The sequence below is a fragment of the Papio anubis genome, chromosome 2, assembly GCF_008728515.1.
Source record: "Papio anubis isolate 15944 chromosome 2, Panubis1.0, whole genome shotgun sequence".
In the NCBI taxonomy this organism is placed as follows: Eukaryota; Metazoa; Chordata; class Mammalia; order Primates; family Cercopithecidae; genus Papio; species Papio anubis.
In genome coordinates, this window is record NC_044977.1 from 186,488,146 (window position 1) to 186,495,543 (window position 7,398).

Below are 7,398 nucleotides of genomic sequence, written 5' to 3' on the forward strand. Positions count from 1 at the left end.
TTGCTAGAATTTTACTGATTAAGCTAATGTCATGTGAATATAAGAAACCGTTAACCAGAAAAATATGAAGAGGAAAGAAGAGAATCAATGTTGCCACAAAGGCACGGTCGGTAGATGAATCTAAGGCCAGGTTGGGGAAATAGTATCTCGACAGCTTTTCGAATAGGAAAACTTGACATTGGTTTGTTCGACATTCATTACTAGATTGTACCAGTAACTAAGAGGCCGTGTCTGAAATGGACCATTAAATGTAGTCCTTTGCAAATTTAACACAAATTATATCACTCTGAAGAGTGCTTTGACATAACTTGGAGTTAAACATTTGCTGTAAGTGGCACTGCTTATGGTAATAATTCACAGACCGTGCTTAGGTTAGATGTGTTTAAGGGCAGGAGTTGTTTCATTAACTGACCACATTATCGAATTCCTGATAAATTGCAAATTCTGGTTTGTTTTTAAAATCATTGAATAAACATTGCCGTTGTTTACTAGGTGAGTTTACTGGTCTACTAAACACAATGTGGCAGATATTAAACTCTATTCCATGATTCCTTTCACACATTTTACTGGAATTTTCTTCATTGTAAAATATTAAAAGTTTAGAATTCTAACTTTCAAAATTGGTTATGCAGAGTATTACCCAAACCTTTGTGAATGTATGAAGAATAAATACTCTTAGTTCTTCTTTTATATCTCATTTGACATACCTCCCTTCCTACTTTCATTTTGGGCTGCCAGATTTTCTCACTTTGTACATAAATATTAGAGTCCGGGTTATCTTAAAAATAATAAAGAATACTTTTTAAGCTGTTTGTTTTGTTGTTTTAAATCCAGAAGAGGTGATGAGAGAATTCAGAATTTATCAATTTTGCTGTTTCCATGACAGTTAGTAAAGGGCAAATGTGACTTGTTAGGCCCATCCCTCACTATGAAAATTGGCCCTGTTTGGTTTGTGGAAAGAATACAAGCTCCTGGAAGCTTCTTTTATTTTCACATATCACGCTGACCAAAATAGCCACAACTTTCTGATCTAAGCAGATCATACTAACTGTCGCTACTATTTACCAAGTCTCTCACACTGAATTGCTATTTGCAATTAGTGATTGCTTAAGCCTTACCGTAACTTACTTTCATGTAAAGTCATTCCATTTTACAGATGGAGATGGTAAAACAATAGAACTTGTGCACCTTGCCAACGTTCATATAGCTAGCAAGTGAGAGAAGAGGAATTGGAAAAAGAAACGACCATGTCTGCCAGCAGCATGTGTACACAAATGCTCCTCTTCTCTCTTTAACTTCAATGTATTGCTGTCTAGACATGAAGTACATACAGAGTCATCATTCTGTTAGTCACGAATACACTTGATGGCATTTGCTTCCACAGACCTTTGTTGGTACTCACTGTATGCTCGATTTTGGGGATACAGAGATGAAGTCTCAAGTCTGTTTCTTATGTCAAACACACAGAGGACTGGAATACGTTTTCTTTAATAACTGTGTAAAGAAAATGCAATTTGGATTTAAAGAGATAGCAATTAGTTTTTGCATTGGAAAGAGCTGAAAACAATAACTGCCTAATCAAAATCGATTCCTCTTATAGCAATGGTTTTATTGAACTATTTACTCCTCTTCCATGTAGCTTAGGTTTTATCCCCATGGAAGGCTCAACCATTTGTGGTATACATTCATTCACCTTGTTAACAATTGGTTTAGACATAGTATTAGTTAGGTGTGTCCAGTGTTAGATAATGAGACACGAGAAGAAATATACTATGGGGAATTTGGATTATAGAAACATTTCTCCACACTTATAAAATATTAACTGGAGGATGATGAAACTTTCTGACTCTGAATTCTTTGCGTTTAAAACCTTGCGTCTATTTCATAACAAGTTTCATGGAGGAGACATTATCAGAGATGAATCATTAAGTATGCATAAAGAAAAGTGAATGTTATGAGCATCTCAGGTGGAAGACAACAGATGAGCAAAGGTACAGAGTCAAGAGTGTGTAAGACATACTTGGGGAATGGCAACAAGGGACTTCAATGAGGCTAGAAACAGGAATGCAGGGATATACTGTGGAGGCTTTGATTATCAGAATAAGAAGACTGAACAAGTCTTTCTCTTCAGGAAATGAAATTGCTTCGAGGATTTTTAAGCAAGGTGACACCATGATTAGTATCTCATTTAGAGATCATTCTGGCTGCAGGAAACGTCAAGTGAAGTACTTGCTACTATTAACATCTAAACCACAAAATGGTTGCACGTACTTCAGCATATTATTAATAATTAATCATGTCTTTACTTAGTTTTTATTCAGGTGTTAAACATGTTAATAGTTGATCAGATTTTTAACAGAATGATGAAAGTAATTTAGGCTATAAATGTACCAAAATATCAAGGAAACCAAATATTCATTTTCCCATCACATAATTTTGACAGAAATTCCCTTGAATGAGGAATGTGAAAGAAAAGGAAAGGTTGACCAGTGAATGCCCTAGGGAGAATTTCTGCTGCATGGAGTCTGCATTCCTCTATGACTGAGGACAGGAGCACTTTGTGTCTGTAATTTAGACTGTAATTTGGGTTGCGATAGGGTGACACTAAGTGGCTGAAAAGGGAAAGGCTTAGTTAATGGAAATCAACATAAGAACAAAAAATTGCACTTGTGGTGACATTCATGACTCCCTGGCAACAACATAAGAAAATTATATTCAGAGTAACTTAGAATCTTGAAAAAAAACATTTTAAGCTAGCAACTTCTTTCTTTCTGTGAAGCTTAAGATTCTTGTGCAAAGATGACATAAACCAACAAATATTGAATCATATAAGTTATATAAGCTGAATTAAAGGATAAGGTCTTTTCCTTTTAAATGAAAAAAAAATACCTTGCTATTACATTTTCTGACTCACATAGTTTTTTAGGTAGCTCTTTTCATTTTTGGGCATTATTCATAATAATAATAAACAGTAAAATAATAATTTTGCTTATCAGTATATAAAATGCACAATGAATTTTCAATGTAACGTTTCTGAGTAATTCTACTCCAGTAAATAAATATACACGCAATACTTAACTAAGGCACTGCTGTAGACCTATTCAAAAATGTTTACCACACAGGGAAAGAAAAGATTATTTTTTCTGGCAAGCTCTGTAGTAAATTTGTGTTTTTATTTTTTTTCGTACTGCTAAAACTGTTTTTGAGAGGAGTTATATTTTTATCTACTGAAAATTAAAAGGATTTCCTACTCTAATATTCATTTATTCCTCTGTTCATTCAATAATTAGATTGAACCATATAAAATTATATTTTGTTGGTTGAAATGATTTAATACTCTCAATTATATATGATTCAACCTACTATTTAATAAGAACGTCTAGGTGATGATGATAGATATATGATATCTCTGAACATGGACACTTTTATCACTCTAGTCTGAAAAACCCACTGGAGCAGTCTATTTTATCTTTGGGTAATTCTCACAAAATACATAACTTTTCTTCCTTAATGGAACTGATTTTTTTTCCACACATTGATTTTAATTCTGGATTTTTAAAGGCTTTTTAATAAATGTTGTCTTATTTAATTTGTAATTATCAAATGAAATTGCAGATGGGGACATGGATGAAGAAAGGGGAGAGGTTGGCCAAGGGCACAAAGGAGAAATGGACTCTAGTAATTTGTTACACAATATGGGATGTGTAGCTGATCGTGTACTGCATATTTCAAAATAGCTAAAATAATGGATTTTTTTTCTTTTTTTTTTCCGAGACGGAGTCTCGCTCTGTCTCCCAGGCTGGAGTGCAGTGGCGCGATCTCGGCTCACTGCAAGCTCCGCCTCCCGGGTTCCCGCCATTCTCCTGCCTCAGCCTCCCGAGTAGCTGGGACTACAGGCGCCGCCACCACGCCCGGCTAGTTTTTTGTATTTTTAGTAGAGACGGGGTTTCACCGTGTTAACCAGGACGGTCTCAATCTCCTGACCTTGTGATCCGCCCGTCTCGGCCTCCCAAAGCACTGGGATTACAGGCGTGAGCCACCACGCCGGGCCTTAAAATAATGGATTGTAAATGTTTTCACCACAAAGAAACAATGAGCCACTGAGAAAATGGATATGTTGTCTCTGGCATTTAGAGCCACAAAGAGACAAATCTATTCCAGTTTATATATGATTAATCTTCAGATATCAGGTAACTAACTCTGCACTTATTTCTTCTTCTGTTCGATCATCTTCACTTCTCTGGATTAAACACTTCAGTTGCCACACGTAAAATGTGACCATCCCAAATCGATATTTGAAAATGTTGGCCATTTCATCTTTTCAATTTTCTCCTCTTCCAGTTTCTGAGACATTTCTCTCTTCTGGTTTTCTTCCTGCATCTCAGATTTTCTTTCATTTTCTCTTGATTCTTTTTCTGTTACTAACCAACCCCTTTACCAACAATGTTCCCAGTAGCTTATCCTTTTGCCATGTTCTCTAAAGATACACTAGATGACTTCATTCTGCCCTTTATCTTCAGCTACCATTTATATGCTAAATGTTTCTAGATTTATATCTCTAGATAAAGTTTTGAACTGCAGACCTGTGTATTTAACTGTCTCACAGACATAGCTACTTGGAAGTTTCACCTATCCTTCCAGCTAAATCTGTCCTCAACTTGAATACATCATCTCTATCCATCCCATCACTCAAAGAAGAAACATAGTTACCCCTGTTATACCATCGTTCTCATTGTCTGCTCCCAACCCCACCACAACACACAAATTCTACCTCCTTGCTTTCTTAAGATAGGAATCGGTCTTAACATACGACCTTATTTTTAGTAACAACTTTACTGAGATGTATATAATTCAGGTATCATAATAGTTACCATTTAAAGTGTACAGTTCAGTGATTTTAATATATTCTCAGAGCTGTGCTATATCATCATTTCAGAATATTTTTATCATCCCCCAAAGAAACCCTGTACCCTTTAGCTGTCATCCACCCTCCCAACTCTCTATCCTCCCCATCCCTAAACGCTACTAAGCTACTTCCTATCACCATAGATTTTCCTGTTTTGCATATGTAATGCAAATTAATTCATACAATATGTGATCTCTGGGATTGCATATTGTATGATTTCATTTGCGTTATATATGCAAAATAGGAAAATCTTTGCAAAACCATTTAGCAATGAATACTGAAATATATTCTACTTAAAGCCTTCTTTTGCTTCACATGATGTTTTCAAGGTTCATCTATTCTGTGTCATGTATTATTACTTCACTCCTTCTTGGGGTTAAATAATATTCCATTGTATGAATTTGCCACATTATATTTCTGTGTTCATCAGCTGATGGACATTCGAGTTGTTTTCACCTTTTAAATTTTATGAATAATGTTATGACCATTGATGTACAAGTTCTTGCGTGGACAAATGTTTCTTTCTATATATCTCATACAGATACATATCATATGTAGAGTCAAAGAAATAAATATGTTTATTTATGAAACAATTACATATCTCATATACATAAATAAATAATTCAAATTGCTGGGTCAAATGGTAACTCTATATTTAGTTTTTTTGAGGAAATTCCAGACTCTTGTCCAAAGCAACTATACCAACTTACACCCCCACCAGGAGCGTATGAGGGTTCTGACTTCTCCACATCACTGTTAATACCTATTATTGACATTCTAAAATTATAGCCAGTCTAGGTGTAGGTATAAAGTTGAATCTTATTGTGGTTTTGATTAACATGTTCCTGACAACTAATGATCTTAGCAACTTTTCTTGTTTTTATTGATCATTCATATATCTTCTTTGGATATTTACTTTTTTTGCAAAACTATGTGTAAAACTGATGATAAGTCTGACTTGAAGATTTGACAGAATTTACCAGTAAATTCTCAAATTTGATGAGCCTCATGGGCCTGGGATTGTTTTAAGAAAATGTTTTAACTATGAGTTTAATTTATAAAAGTGATATAAAGATATTTATTTTTTGTTCTTTTGAGTCAGGTTTTGTTATTGTATTTTTTTCCAGCAAATTTTGTCTAATCGTCAAATTTGTTGGCATCAGGATGTTCTTAATATTTTCTCATTATCTTTTTTTAATGTCTGTATGACATTTGGTGGTATATTAGTTATGCTTCTCCAGAGAAACAGAATGACTAGGACATACAGATGCTTCATGACTTATAATGTGGTTACTTCTTGATAAACCAATTGTAAGATGAAAATATGAATAGTTGAAAATGCACTCCCTACACGTAACTTCTACAACATCATAGCTTAGCCTAGCCTACCTCAAACACACTTTAAAAACTAACATTAGTGGCCGGGCACAGTGGCTCACGCCTGTAATCCCAGCACTTTGGGAGGCCAAGACAGGCGAATCACGAGGTCAGGAGATCGAGACCATCTTGGCTAACACGGTGAAACCCCGTCTCTACAAAAAATACAAAAAATTAGCCGGGCGCGGTGGCGGCGCCTGTAGTCCCAGCTACTCGGGAGGCTGAGGCAGGAGAATGGCGTGAACCCGGGAGGCGGAGCTTGCAGTGAGCTGAGATCCGGCCACTGCACTCCAGCCTGGGCGACAGAGCGAGACTCCGTCTCAAAAAAAAAAAAACCACAAAACTAACATTAGCCTATAGTTGGCCAAAATCATCTAACACAACACAAAACCTATTCTATAACAAAATGCTGAATACCTCACATAATTTGTTGAATGCTACACAGAAAGCGAAAAACCAGATAATCACAAAGATACTCAAAATACAGTTTCTACTGAATGCATATTACTTTCACACTATCATAAAACTGAAAAATTGTAAATTGAACCATTGTAAGTCAGGGACCATCTGTACATAGATATATAAGAGAGAATTTCTTATGGGAATTAGTTCATGCAATTATGGAGACTGAGAAGTCCCACAGTATGCCATCTGCAAACTGGAGAGCCGAGAAAGCCAGTAGTGTAATTCAGTCGGTGCCAGAAGGACTGAGAACTAAGGGAGCCAATGATGTAATTCTTAATCTGACCCCAAAGGCCTGAGAGCCTGGGAAGGAGGTAGGAGGATGCTGGTATAAGCCCCAGAGTCCAAAGGCATGAGAATCAGGAAAGTTCCAGTGTAAAAGGAGAGGAGATGAAAGTCCCAGCTCCAAAAGAAAGATATAATTCACCCTTTCTCCAACTTTTTGTTCTATACTTTGGATTCTGGCTGTAATTCTGGGTCTGTCTGGTATAGGCAGTTAGACTCAGACTTCTATGGGTTCGTTCCCATAATTAAGGGTTATTGCTATTGCTGTCTTCCCTCCAGCCACAATCCTACTCCATCTCAGTTCCTTTCCTTGTTTCCTGTGGCTACACACACACAAAACTCTGGGTTGTTGGAGCCTTGGTTGACAA